Source organism: Schistocerca cancellata, unplaced genomic scaffold, assembly GCF_023864275.1.
Source record: "Schistocerca cancellata isolate TAMUIC-IGC-003103 unplaced genomic scaffold, iqSchCanc2.1 HiC_scaffold_1104, whole genome shotgun sequence".
In the NCBI taxonomy this organism is placed as follows: Eukaryota; Metazoa; Arthropoda; class Insecta; order Orthoptera; family Acrididae; genus Schistocerca; species Schistocerca cancellata.
The window spans coordinates 2,631,643-2,646,931 of NW_026047103.1; positions in this window are offsets into that span (position 1 = coordinate 2,631,643).

Below are 15,289 nucleotides of genomic sequence, written 5' to 3' on the forward strand. Positions count from 1 at the left end.
GCCTCTCAAATTCGGACGAGAGACACACTAACAAGCTGGAGACGAGAGACTGACCCAGACTGACCCACTGGCGAGTTTTTTTTTCTTTATTGTGATTTCATTCCCCTGCCCCATATGGGCAGGTGAAGGCTGTCAGCAGCACAATCCGCCGCTCTTCATCCGAGAGACACGACAACTAAAACAGGAATAAAATACTACATACATAAGGAGATAAAAAACGGGAACATAAAACAGAATAAGGGGACAAAATGGAGGTAAAAATACACTGACATGTAGACGTTCATTGGGGACAGCTAAAAAAGTCACCAGAAAGTTAAAAAACACAGTTGTCGATTCTGAAAACCACAGAGAAGACACTGGATGCGCATGCACAGGTTAAAAGTTGGCCACAGTATTAAAAACACTCCGAAACAACACACTTAAAACCCACTTGGAGCACACACGACGAAGAATATAACTACCAGGTGGGACCTGCCGAGGGAAAGGTCAGAGAGGATGGAAAAGAAGGGGAGAGCATGGGGCAGCTGGGGAAGCGGCGGGATGAAGAGAGGAGCGGCAAGCGTGGGTTCACGAAGAGGCAGGAGTCACATAGGGTGGGAGAGGAAAAGGGAAGACAGGGCAGGAGGGAGCGCAGAGACAGTGAAAGAAGGCACAAGAGATGGAGGGGGAGTAGGAGGGGAAATCCGCTCAGAAGGAGCGAGGGGGAGGAGAGGGAGCCCTGAGGAGGAGGCAGGAAGATTGGGTTAGAGTTGGTAGGAAGGGTAGATGTCAGGGCGAAGCTCATCATCCGGGAGGGGTAGACGGTGGAAGTTGTGTTGGGAAAGGAGATGGAGGGTGTGGAGATGGAGAGAGGGAGGGACACAACGGTAAAGGCGCGGCAACTGGTTGGGAGTGGAGAGGAAGGGAGACACCAGGGGGTGAGGGGGATCAAGGCGGCGGACAATATATAGTGTGCGGATGTGTTCAAGGAAAAGGAGAAGGTGGGGGAAGGGGATGAGGTCATAGACGATGCGCGTGGGGGACGGAAGGCGGATGCGGAAGGCGAGGCAGAGTGCATGCCGTTCGAGGATTTGGAGGGCTTTATAGAACCGGGGAGGGGTGGAAATCCAAGCGATGCTGGCATAACAAAGGATGGGGCGGATCATGGACGTGTAGGTGTGAAGGATGGTGGAAGGATGCAGACCCCACGTCTGGCCGGACAGGAGTTTTAGGAGGCGGAGGCGGTTGTGAGCTTTGTTTTGGATGGTAGGGAGATGGGGAGTCCAGGTGAGGTGGTGGTCGAGTGTGAAGCCAAGGTATTTGAGGGTAGGAGTGAGGTGGATAGGACGGCCATAAATGGTGAGGTAGAAATCATGTAGGCGGAAGGAGCGGGTGGTGCGGCCTATGATGATCGCCTGGGTCTTGGAGGGATTAACACGGAGGAACCACTGGTTGCACCAAGCGGTGAATTAGTCAAGGTGGGTTTGGAGGGTACGTTGGGACCGTTGAAGGGTAGGATAAAGGGCTAGGAAAGCAGTGTCATCTGCGAACTGGAGAAGATGAACAGGAGGGGGAGGTTTGGGCATATCAGCAGCGTACAGGAGACAGAGGAGAGGGGAAAGGACAGAACCTTGGGGCACGCCGGCAGAGGGTTAGAAAGTACGGGAGTTGGAATTGTGGATAGTCACATAGGAGGGACGATGGGAGAGGAAGGAAGCAACGAGACGGACGAAGTTGATGGGAGAGCATAGGTCTGGAGTTTGAAAAGGAGCCCGGGATGCCAGACACGGCCATAGGCGTTCTGGAGATCAAGGGAAAGAAAGATAGCAGAGCGACGGGAGTTAAATTGGAGGGAAAGAAGATGGGTAAGGTTAAGGAGCTGGTCGTCAGCAGAGAAGGAAGGCCAGAAGCCACATTGGGTAAGAGAAAGGAGGCGGTGCTGGTTAAGGTGGCGGTGTATACGGCGAGAGAAGATGGCCGCAAAGACCTTACTGAACACGGAGGTGAGGCAGATGGGACGACAGGAAGAGGTAGCAGAGTGGGGTTTGTTAGGCTTAGGGAACAGCAGGACACGGGAAGTCTTCCACAGGTCAGGGTAAAATCCAGTGGAGAGGAGGACATTGTACAGGGTAGCAAGGACTGAGAGGAAGGATGGAGGGGATCACTGGCGAGCTGATACCGCCCGTTAAATGCACGTGAAAAGGCAACCTTTCCCCTTTCCCGCCAGAGGGAGACACCAAATCTGCGATTGCCACAGCGGCGCCACCGCCAGAAACGGAGGGCGACTGCTTCACACTACGCGCTGCGGCGCGCTCTTCAAAACAGCAAATTTTACCACGGCTCAGGCACATGTGAAAAACACGTGTGTGTTACAGAGATGCTTCGAGAACTCAAGTGAGAATTACTGGAGAACAGGCGACATTCTTTTCAAAGAACACTGTTAAGAAAATTTAAAGAAGCGGTGTTTGAAGACGACTCCAGAACGATCCTACCGCCGCCAACACAAATTCCGCGTAGAGACCATGAAGATAAGATACGAGAAATAGGGCCCATACAGAGGCGTGCAGACAGTCGTTTTTTCCGCACTCTATCTGCGAGTCGAACCGGAGGGGAAAAGACTGGTGATGTTAGAGGGGTACGCTGCGCTGCTCACCGTACGGTGCTTGTTGAGTATATAGGGAGATAAAAATATAACAACAATAAAAAGCTGGATGTAATTGACAGATGTCAGCCCAGTCACTGAAACCAGTCACCAGAACCCCAAATTCCAGAGATTCCCTCTCCGGCCGGCTCCACACAACTACCCGTACACAGTGATAACCACGTACGCACTCTCTCACACTTGTACACTAATATTTGCTATGGGGAGGTGTGCATCTCTGAGGTAATGCATGGAGCGTTAATACTCCACATTCCAGGAAACACTGCAACATGGCAACGCGCTTTTAGAAAAACTGCATTAAATTGGCAGTTACAATTATGGTACATGATTTCACATTGATTGTATGGATACAATTCATCTCTAGAGTAAGCCTGAGTATTGCGCTTCCGAGGACTCAAGAACTGCTATATACGAGGTGCATTCAAGTTCTAAGGCCTCCGATCTTTTTTTCTAATTAACTACTCACCCGAAATCGATGAAACTGGTGTTACTTCTCGACGTAATCGCCCTGCAGACGTACACATTTTTCACAACGCTGACGCCATGATTCCGTGGCAGCTGCGAAGGCTTCTTTAGGAGTCTGTTTTGACCACTGGAAAATCGCTGAGGCAATAGCAGCACGGCTGGTGAATGTGCGGCCACGGAGAGTGTCTTTCATTGTTGGAAAAAGCCAAAAGTCACTAGGAGCCAGGTCAGGTGAGTAGGGAGCATGAGGAATCACTTCATAGTTGTTATCACGAAGAAACTATTGCGTAACGTTAGCTCGATGTGCGGGTGCGTTGTCTTGGTGAAACAGCACACGCGCAGCCATTCCCGGTCGTTTTTGTTGCAGTGCAGGAAGGAATTTGTTCTTCAAAACATTTTCGTAGGATGCACCTGTTACCGTAGTGCCCTTTGGAACGCAATGGGTAAGGATTACGCCCTCGCTGTCCCACAACATGGACACCATCATTGTTTCAGCACTGGCGGTTACCCGAAATTTTTTTAGTGGCGGTGAATCTGTGTGCTTCCATTGAGCTGACTGGCGCTTTGTTTCTGGATTGAAAAATGGCATCCACGTCTCATCCATTGTCACAACCGACGAAAATAAAGTGCCATTCATGCTGTCGTTGCGCGTCAACATTGCTTGGCAACATGCCACATGGGAAGCCGTGTGGTCGTCCGTCAGCATTCGTGGCACCCACCTGGATGACACTTTTCGCATATTCAGGTCGTCATGCAGGATTGTGTGCACAGAACTCACAGAAATGCCAACTCTGGAGGCGATCTGTTCAACAGTCATTCGGCGGTCCCCCAAAACAATTCTCTCCACATTCTCGATCGTGTCGTCAGACCGGCTTGTGCGAGCCGGAGGTTGTTTCGGTTTGTTGTCACACAATGTTCTGCCTTCATTAAACTGTCGCACCCACGAACGCACTTTCGACACATCCATAACTCCATCACCACATGTCTCCTTCAACTGTCGATGAATTTCAATTGGTTTCACACCACGCAAATTCAGAAAACGAATGATTGCACGCTGTTCAAGTAAGGAAAACGTCGCCATTTTAAGTATTTAAAAAAGTTCTCATTCTCGCCGCTGGCGGTAAAATTCCATCTTCCGTACAGTGCTGCCATCACTGGGACGTATTGACAATGAACGCAGCCTCATTTGAAAACAATGCGCGTGTTTCTATCTCTTTCCAGTCCGGAGAAAAAAAATAGGAGGCCTTATAACTTGAATGCACCTCGGACTTTGCTGTTAAAGTACCAATCACCACTGCATGTAGGTACTTCGTATGATCAAGCTTCACATAAATAGCTATGTCTTAAAGAAATGTCAGAGAAAGAATTCCGAAGTGAAGCGTTACGGTACAAGGCAGACTTCTGGAGTTGTATGAATCGTGCAGATATCACACGAAGAAATTTTAGAAATATACCAATAATTGCGTCAGAGTGAAAAAGAGAGCTGGCATGTTTGCTTGTTTAAACCTCACTTTAAAAGATAGGGATAGAAGCTAAAATCAGAATGGTTGGGATACACCACGATATGTAAGTGAAGAGATTCTCTTAGGAAAAATTCAGGTGAGGAAAAGAAGATCAAATGTTATTTCGTCGAAGTGAAAACTAACATAGTAATCTACGTGATACGTGTGAGAACGGCCTGTTAACTACAACACAGCGGGCAGCAAATTGCCAGGGCCACGCGGAGTGGCCGCGCGGTTAGAGACACACTGTCACGGTTTGCGCAGCCTCTCCCATCGGAGGTTCGAGTCCTCCCTCTGGCATGTGTTGTTCTAAGCATAAGTTAGTTTACGTAGTGTGTACGTCTGTGGTCCGATGACCTCATCAGTTTGGTCCCTAGGAATTCACACACATTTGAACATTTTCGACGTGCCATATTTACGTGGCAGATACGTATGAGGGAATAAAGCTGTTCCGCGTTTAAGTGGCAGATAAAAGTGATAGGATGGAAACAAGATTTCCTTAATGATGATATTACTTCAGTAATAATAAAACCGTTAGCAGTAATAGGAAGTAGAAAGTTTCTGTGAGAGACATGCTATCAAACTTCTAAAACATAACGATATTAGTCATAATCATCTTAGTCACAAGTTAAGTGTTGTGAAATATTCCGTCAATGCAGAAAGTTTCGAGACTTGATTAACAAAAAATTGAGAAAAGCGAATATGGTCGCTTTAGTGCTTCAGGCATTGTCGAGCCTTGTAAAGCATGCCAACTGTCAGGAAAGTCCTTCTTTGGGAACTTGTTCAACTCGGGCCTCACGTTGGCTTGAATGATGGATATGTGATCAAAACGTTAACCCTTCGTGTGAAGTTCTGCACTTTGTCCTTTATTATTAGGGCCGCATTGATGAAACAAAGTCTTGTTATCCATGATTTTTTTTTCAGGGAAGAAATGCTAACGTTTTGCTTTTCAATCAAGCCGTAACAGGAACCAACGCGCCCTTGTGTTTGTTCGAGAAGTCAATATGTGCGAGTCAATCTTCGCATACACGTGTGTCTCCTTCATAACTTTCTGGAGACTACGTTGATTTACAGATGTTGCTCCATTACGTACTGTGACGGAACAAAGTTGATACAGCACAGACGCACGCCCACTACGTAACACTGTCTGCTCACAACTGACTACTATAATCCTCATGTGATACAGTTGTTAGTTCAAGTTGCCACCACACTTACTTTGTTGACGTCGCATATATACTGCGAATAACGTAAGTCTCTGAACTTTTTGGACGGTCGGTTTATGTTACACTTACACCGTCAAACATCCGACAAGTGCAAAATGTATCCTAAAATTATGTAAAGAAAAACTTAATGATAAAGTGAAGAAAATTTGCGATTGGTCTTATCGGAAGTAAGGAAATTAGAAAGACATGGATATCGTACTTGACACATACTGCACGTGGAGGATAAAAGCCAAGATAGATTTGTTAAAGTGTAGTGAAACTGAAATAGTGAATAATTAAAAGTAAAAAGTACACAGTGATAAAATAAATGCAGAAATTCAGATACAAGACGTGAGATCAGAAGGGGCAGTCGCGGGAAGGTTGCTAATGGAAGTAGACTGGCTGAAGTACAAGGTGATGCGAGGATATTTCACTTGGGGAACCAAGAATGGATAAAAGAGGAAAGGAAGACATGCTATAAACAACAAGTAAGGATAGTAGGTCAGTGGAATAGTATACATGAGATGGATACAACGGTAATTAACTCTGTATTGCAAGTACACGTAAAATGTAAAACGTGTAGGTGAAAAGGAATATTAAAATACTATGAAATTACTATCGATGAGATTTTGCAGATGACACACTGAGTAGAAAACATTTGTCCGAGAACAGAAAAGTAGTAACAGAAGCGTAATGACTTAACAGAAGGGAGGCATCAGAAAGTAAAAGTCACTGGATTCATTTTGCGAGTCGTAATTATTGTAAATGGCAAGAAGAGTAAATTTTTTCGGAAGGAAATGAATGCATCGTAGTGGGGGAAGCGAACCAAAGGCTGCGATTTATTGGGAGAACACTTAGAAAACACAACAGATCTTCGTTTATCCGACGTCTTCCGGACGACATCGAATAAGTTCAAAGAAGGTCGGCTCGCTTTTGCTATTGCGGAGTAGGGGAGAGAGTGTCACTTGTATGATATGCAAAGTCGGGTGGCAGTCGTTAAAGGAAAGGCGTTGTTCGTTGCGGAAGGATCTCCTCACGAAATTTCAATCACCAATTTTCTCCTCCGAATGCGAAAATATTTTGTTGACTCCGACCTACATATAAAGAAATGATCATCATAATAAAGCTCGCACGAAAAGATTTTAGTGTTCAATTGTCTCGTGCGCTGTTTCAGAATGGAACGGCAGGAAAAAAGGCTCGATGGTTGTTCGATGAATCCTCCGCCAGGAACTTAATGTTAACTGCGACGTAATCAGATAGATATGTAGTTATAAAACTCGTTTCATTCTTTTCGCTTACAGCTCCGTTATGTAGCTTTGTTTTGAAGCATCTATGGACTTCCTTTCCCTTTCGGGCAGTGCGTTACACAGAACGCAATTCACAGCCAGTCGCTCGAGGAGACGGAATGAAGGCGCACAGGGGGAGAGGGGGAGAGGAGGCCACTTGGAGAGAGCCCTTGGAGCTGTCAGAATGGTTGCTGTGGTTACCAGGGATGTGGAGTACCGCTTCTAGTGGAGGGGCGGCTGTGCAGCTGAATTCTCCCACTTGGGTTGCTGCGCTAACCCAGTTCTGTGTTAGGGAGGGGCAAAGGAATTTTTTAGGTAATAGAATGGCAAGCAATGGAAACTGTAAGAATTTAACTTCAAACTACGTAGTAAATAAAGGAAGTCCTTGAATTACAAGTTGTTGTTTCAAAAATTGGATTTCAAATTATAAATGAAATTCTCAATACTGCCGCGAGGTGAGGTGCACACGGTGTGACGTAGCTGTTGGTGTCGTTAGCCGGTGTATGCTGTGGACTGCCGATTCAAATCACTAAAAATTACCTGTTACTTCGTGTTTATCATTTTTGGAATGTTTTTCAAATATCTTACGTTTAAAACGTTCGTATATTCTAGAATATTCGATGCTGACATAAATACCAGTATTCTGCAATATTCGATATTTGTACAAATAAGAAGTCACTTCTATTGGTCTCAGTAATGGACGAGCTCTCCGTTCAGTGTTGTACTTCAGTGATGAGTGTGCCTTCGGAGTGGGACTTGATCGCGACTGGTGGAGATGCGGGTTGCTTTAAAATAGGAAGGCTATTGGGAAAGTAATGTCCGATCTGGCGCGAAATGGAAACCACAGTGAAAATCTGATGAAGCTTTGCACAGATGTGTTGGTTAGTGTCCATAGTACGGCTGTGAATCGCGTCACTTCGCTCTTTTCACTTCTGAGTGCACAGTGAGCGCGTAAATGATGTTGTTGTTGTGGTCTTCAGTCCTGAGACTGGTTTGATGCAGCTCTCCATGCTACCCTATCCTGTGCAAGCTTCATCTCCCAGTACCTACTGCAACCTACATCCTTCTGAATCTGCTTAGTGTATTCATCTCTTGGTCTCCCTCTACGATTTTTACCCTCCACGCTGCGCTCCAATACTAAATTGGTGATCCCTTGATGCCTCAGAACGTGTCCTACCAACCGATCCCTTCTTCTAGTCAAGTTGTACCACAACCTTCTCTTCTCTCCAATCCTATTCAATACTTCCTCATTAGTTATGTGATCTACTCATCTAATCTTCAGCATTCTTCTGTAGCACCACATTTCAAAAGCTTCTATTCTCTTCTTGTCCAAACTATTTATCGTCCATGTTTCACTTCCATACATGGCTACACTCCAAACAAATACTTTCAGAAACGACTTACTGACACTTAAATCAATACTCGATGTTAACAAATTTCTCGTCTTCAGAAACGCTTTCCTTGCCATTGCCAGTCTACATTTTATATCCTCTCTACTTCGACCATCATCAGTTATTTTGCTGTTAAGTCCCGTAGTGCTCAGAGCCATTTGTACTCAGTTATTTTGCTCCCCAAATAGCAAAACTCCTTTACTACTTTAAGTGTCACTTTTCCTAATCTAATTCTTTCAGCATCACTCGACTTAATTCGACTACATTCCATTATTCTCGATTTGCTTTTGTTGATGTTCATCTTATATCCTCCTTTCAGGATACTATCCATTCCGTTCAACTGCTCTTCCAACTCCTTCGCTGTCTCAGACAGAATTACAATTTCATCGGCGAACCTCAAAGTTTTTATTTCTTCTCCATTGATTTTAATACCTACTCCGAATTTTTCTTTTGTTTCCTTCACTGCTTGGTCAATATACAGATTGAATAACATCGGGGAGAGACTACAACCCTGTCTCCCTCTCTTCCCAACCACTGCTTCCCTTTCATGTTCCTCGACTCTTATAACAGCCATCTGGTTTCTGTAGAAATTGTAAATAGCCTTTCGCTCCCTGTATTTTACCCCTGCCACCTTCAGAATTTGAAAGAGATTATTCCAGTCAACATTGTCGAAAGCTTTTTCTAAGTCTACAAATGCTAGAAACGTAGGTTTGCCTTTCCTTAATCTAGTTTCTAAGATAAGTCGTAGGGTCAGTATTGCCTCACGTGTTCCAACATTTCTACGGAATACATCCGATCTTCCTCGAGGTCGACTTCTACTAGTTTTTCCATTCGTCTGTAAAGAATTCGCGTTAGTATTTTGCAGCTGTGACTTATTAAACTGATAGTTCCGTAATTTTCACATCTGTCAACACCTTCTTTCTTTGGGATTGGAATTATTATATTCTTCTTGAAGTCTGAGGGTATTTCGCCTGTTTCATACATCTTGCTCACTAGATGTTTTGTCAGCGCGTAAATATGAATAGAAAATAGTGTCTCCCGCGAGGTATGAAAGCCTGGTGACTGATTTCGCCTGATGTCATGTTTCCCACATAACAGTACTGTTACGATTTTCCTTCTTCGTGACAGTTCTCGGCCACACTCGTAAAGGGCAATGAAGATGCCCTTGGAGCGTTTTCGATTGGAAGTGTTTGATCACCTACAATATCACCCGTAATTAGCTCCTCTTGAGTTTCATCTCTTCGGTCACATGAACCTCTGACTGGCTACACCATCTAGTCGCCGGTCTGGGCCAGTCAGTCCTGCCTGGCTAATCAAGTGCCCAATTAAACTACAAGGAAAATTACATACAAACAATCCCTAGGGAAGAGAAGGAATAAATACATAAGTAGACGCCTTATTACTGGTAGTCAATGACGTTGTTAACTTCGAGTGTTATTTATTTCCTTAACTGACGGGAAAAATGTTCAGTTGGAATGGAATTAAATAAATTATGGATAGCACATGCGACAATGCAGTCTGCAATAGATTGACGTGTGTGATTTGAATTCATTCTTACGCTGACGTAAATATTAACATCGGTTGAAAATTTTTGTAAACAGTAAGGAACAAAAGTGCCACAGTTATGATGTGATTTTCGTAACTTTCTAATATAGGAAGAAATTCAGATTTACGTTTAGCGGACAACAGTTTTGAAAACTGAGTAAGATACAATACTGATCAGTAGCATCAAATGAACCAGTTGTGATACAGTTCCAGTTTAAAATCTTATGAGAAAGAACAAAGACCTTGAAAACGCATGAAAACTTATCGATGTAACCCATCTGCAAATAGCTTGTATATGTTTTTTGTAATAAAGATTAAACATCCTCGAAGTGGATGTCGCAAACCAGTTTTATTAAAATAAAATTTGTTAGCGATCTTGATTTTGAGGATGCTTAACCCTTAATATACCAGGTGTCCCTCTTATCAGTCGTCAGGTGTTCCGGCAGCTATTTACAATTTAGTTATTACACAGTGCAGCTGGAGAAGCCCAAAAAAAAACTGGTCATTACGTCTTTCATGCGAGGCACTGCTTCGACGACGGAAAGCCCCAGTTCGTTTCCTGTTGCAGAGAAAATGAGTTTCAAAATGGGAATTTCTCCTGCTCATTCGACAGACAGGTCCCAGTTTACTCTTGTGCTGTGTTCTTTTTATCTATATGTATCAACAGTGACACTGAAACACGAAGAGCAGCCCAGTATTCCAGCAGAGACTGAGTAGCGCCTCCGCTTAGCAGTAGCAGTCAGCGAGGACCACGGCAGTGCTGCGTCTGTTGGAGTGCTCGTGTTTTACTGTCCTTGTTACTACTTGCCGGTAAAACTTGTGTCGCGCTAATCGAATTTTTGACCCCCCTGTCGAATGGGCACGTAAAATTTCTATATAAATATGATTTTCTGTGCAACGGGAAAGAAAACTACGCTTTCCGGCAACAGTTGCGTCGCAAGAAACACGTGATGAGCGGTATTTACTTCAACTGAATCCTGCTGCTCTTCGCAAAAACGAAATTCACAAATACCTACTGAAGGACCAGAGCAAGTGCGCCTGAAGACTCAGGAGATACGCCCTGTCAGAAAAATTATCACACATCGCTTGTCTCCAACGTTGACAATGTCAACAAAATGATAACTTGTTTACTGTACAAACTCACAATGTCATTACCTTACATCGTTATCTATGATGGCATTTTACAGTTTTCTTGTTAACCTTTATTATAAGTAGCATGATAACTAGCTTATAGTACCAATTCACAGTATAGTTACCTTAGATCGCTATTTATAGTGGCACCTTACGGTTTTGACGTTAATGTTTATTGTAAGTAGCAATTTTTCTACGTGTAGGTATAGCTATTAAACGACATCTTATGATAATTTTAAAAAGTGCTGTTATGTTACGTATATTCGGTGTTTTATAACTGCTGTCACAGTCTTCTTTTGGATTTATTGGTGACCTAGTTAATACAATAATGGCCATTAAAATCGCTACACCAGGAAGAAATGCAAATGATAAACGGGTATTCATTGGATAAATATATTATACTATAACTGACATGTGATAATATTTTACCGCAATTTGGGTGCATAGATCCTGAGAAATCAGTACACAGAACAACCACCTCAGGCCGTAATAACGGCCTTGATACGCCTGGGTATTGAGTCAAACAGAGCTTGGATGGCGTGTACAGGGAAAGCTGCCCATGCAGCTTCAACACGATACCACAGTTCATCAAGAGTAGTGACTGGCGTATTGTGACGGGCCAGTTGCTCCGCCACCATTAACCAGACGTTTTCAATTGGTGAGAGATATGGAGAATGTGCTGGCCAGGGCAGCAGTCTGACGTTTTCTGCATCCAGAAAGGCCCGTACAAGACCTGCAACATGCGGTCGTGCATTATCCTGCTGAAATTTAGGGTTTCACAGGGATCAAATGAAGGGTAGAGCAACGGGTCGTAACACATCTGAAATGTAGCGTCCACTGTTCAAAGTGCCGTCAATGCGAACAAGACATGACCGAGACGTGTGACCAATGGCACCGCATACCATCATGCCGCCTGATACGCCAATATGGCGATGACGAATACGCGCTTCCAATGTGCGTACATCGAGATGTCGCCAAACACGGATGCGACCATCATGATGCTGTAAACAGAACCTGGATTCATCCGAAAAAATGACGTTTTGCTATTCGTGCACCCAGGTTCGTCGTTGAGTACACCATCGCAGGCGCTCCTGTCTGTGATGCAGCGTCAATGGTAACCGCAGCCATGGTCTTCGAGCTGATAGTCCATGCTGCTGCAAACGTCGTCGAACTGTTCGTTATTGGATCTCGATCAACGCGAATAGTAATGTCGCGATACGATAAACCACAATCTCGATAGGCTACAGTCCGACCTTTATCAAAGTCAGAAACGTGATGGTACGCATTTCTCCTCCTTACACGAGGCATCATAACAACGTTTCACCAAACAACGCCGGTCAACTCCTGTCTTTGTATGAGAAATCGACTGGAAACTTTCCTCGTGTCAGCACGTTGTAGGTGTCGCCACCGGCGCCAACCTTGTGTGAATGCTCTGAAAAGCTAATCATTTGCATATCACAGCATCTTCTTACAGTCGGTTAAATTTCGCGTCTGTAGCACGTCATCTTCGTGGTGTTACAATTTTAATGGTGAGTAGTGTACTTCTTTTAAGGGAAATTCGCGTCCTGAAACGTAACGTTCACACGGAAAATAAGTCTGAAGATCGAATCACTCTCAAATCTCCCACTTCCCGACACGCACACAAACTGAGAAGAGGGCGCTGTCGTAGGCCCCTGTTCTGATTGTCATATTACGTGTTACGTGTCGCTTTCGTCCGACTGCAGCAACCGCTGCTGGAAACAGGTACGATACCGACTATAGGACTGAATTTGGTGCTCTACGGGCGCGCCGAGCTCTCGACTGTGAAGAGGACGCCCTTCGTCACGTAGAAAAGAACCCATCGACGAAACACTGACCACACCACGGGCTGCTGCAGAGCACTCGGGTCATAGCTCACCGTCTTCGCGGTGCGCGTACCGTGGTGGAGGAGATTTTATTTGTTTTTTATTTATTTATTTATTGTTCCGTGGGACCAAATTAAGGAGAAGTCTCCATGGTCATGGAACGAGTCAATACATGAAATTATAACACGATATTAGAAACAGATAAAATGAAATATAAAAAAAACATATTCAGATGACAAGTCTTAAGTTTAAATGAAGACAATCAACAATGTAACACTGCAATTTGATTAATTTTTTAGCTCTTCCAGGAGCTCCTCCACAGAATAGAAGGAGTGAGCCATGAGGAAACTCTTCAGTTTAGACTTAAAAGAGTTTGGGCTACTGCTAAGATTTTTGAGTTCTTGTGGTAGCTTATTGAAAATGGATGCAGCAGAATACTGCACTCCTTTCTGCACAAGAGTCAAGGAAGTGCATTCTACATGCAGATTTGATTTCTGCCTAGTATTAACTGAGTGAAAGCTGCTAACTCTTGGGAATAGGCTAATATTGCTAACAACAAGCGACATTAAAGAAAATGTATACTGTGAGGGCAATGTCAGATTTCCCAGATTTTTTAATAGGGGTCGCCAAGAGGTTCTCGAACTTACACCACATATAGCTCGAACAGCCCGTTTTGAGCCAAAAATACTCTTTTTGAATCAGAAGAATTGCCCCAAAAAATAGTACCATACGACATAAGCATATGAAAATATGCGAAGTAGACTACTTTTCGTGTTGAAGTGTCACTTATTTCAGATACTGTTCTACTGGTAAATAAAGCAGCATTTAGCTTCTGAACAAGATCCTGGACATGGGCTTTCCACAACAGCTTACTATCTATCCGAACGCCTAGGAATTTGAACTGTTCCGTCTCGTTTATAATATGCCCATTCTGTCTGATCAAAATATCGGTTCTTGTTGAATTGTGAGTTAGAAACTTATTTCATGAACTACATTATTTGTTACTGTTTCAATATTACACACAAGATCCTTCACTATCAAGCTGGTGTCATCAGCAAACAGAAATATTTTTGAATCACCTGTAATACTAGAAGGCATATCATTTATATAAATAAGAAACAGCAGTGGCCCCAGCACCGACCCTTGGGGAACAACCCACTTAAGAGTGCCCCATTGGGACTGAACATCACTACCACTCTCAATATTGCGGAGAATTACCTTCTCCTTTCTGTTCTTAAAGTAAGAGGCGAACCAATTGTAAGCTACTCCCCTTACTCCATAATGGTCCAAACTTCTGCAGTAATATTTTGTGGTCAACACAGTCAAAAGCCTTCGTTAAATCAATGAAAACACCTAGCGTTCGCAACCTTTTATTTAATCCGTCCAAAACCTCACAGAGAAAAGAGAATATAGCATTTTCAGTTGTTAAACCATTTCTAAAACCAACTGAACATTTGACAGCAAATTATGTGAATTTAAATGCTCCAGTAACCTTGTATATACAACCTTCTCGATAACTTTAGCAAACACCGATGGCATAGAAATAGCTCTAAAATTGTCAACATTATCAATGTCTCCCTTTTTATAAAGTGAAAGTGAAAAAGATTTTAAAGTGATTCGATCTTCGAACTTACTTTCCATCCAAACGGTATATTTCCGGGCGCGGGTTCGTTATTAAACCTTTATCTACTATGTACAATCTACAAGCCGTAGAATCCTGTAAGAGAAATAGTAAAAACACCCGAAATAGAGAAATAAAACTCATAGATAACTTTGCTTGTATTCAGGTTCGCATTCCTGCATACAGCCATGGCATCTTTACTACGAAAGCGAAGGACACTATTGTGATCGTCATCCTCCACGAAACAACAAATGCGCGGTAATGTTTATGAACGACACTTCCGGAATCTTCCGAAAGACAGTAAGCCACCTCTCACTTCATCGGAAATATTAACGCGTCCACGTAGGTAAAGGACGAAGCTTCGTTGTGTTATTGCGAGATTTTCCACGATACTGCTCGTTGATACTTTGTGATTCCAATGGTATTGTTATGAGTTTCTGTGGCGAACGGACGCCACTGTCGAGTCTTGTCTTACGACTGGAGTACAGTGAGTTTATAATTAGACTATCACTGCTTGAACAAATATAGACGGATAACTATTTAACTTGTGTGCAACGAGCCTGATAGAAATGCGACTGTACGGGTTGTATGTGAATGTGGATGTGAATGTGGATGACGAAATAAAATATAATCTCTCTCATCAACTCGCCGAAAATCAAAG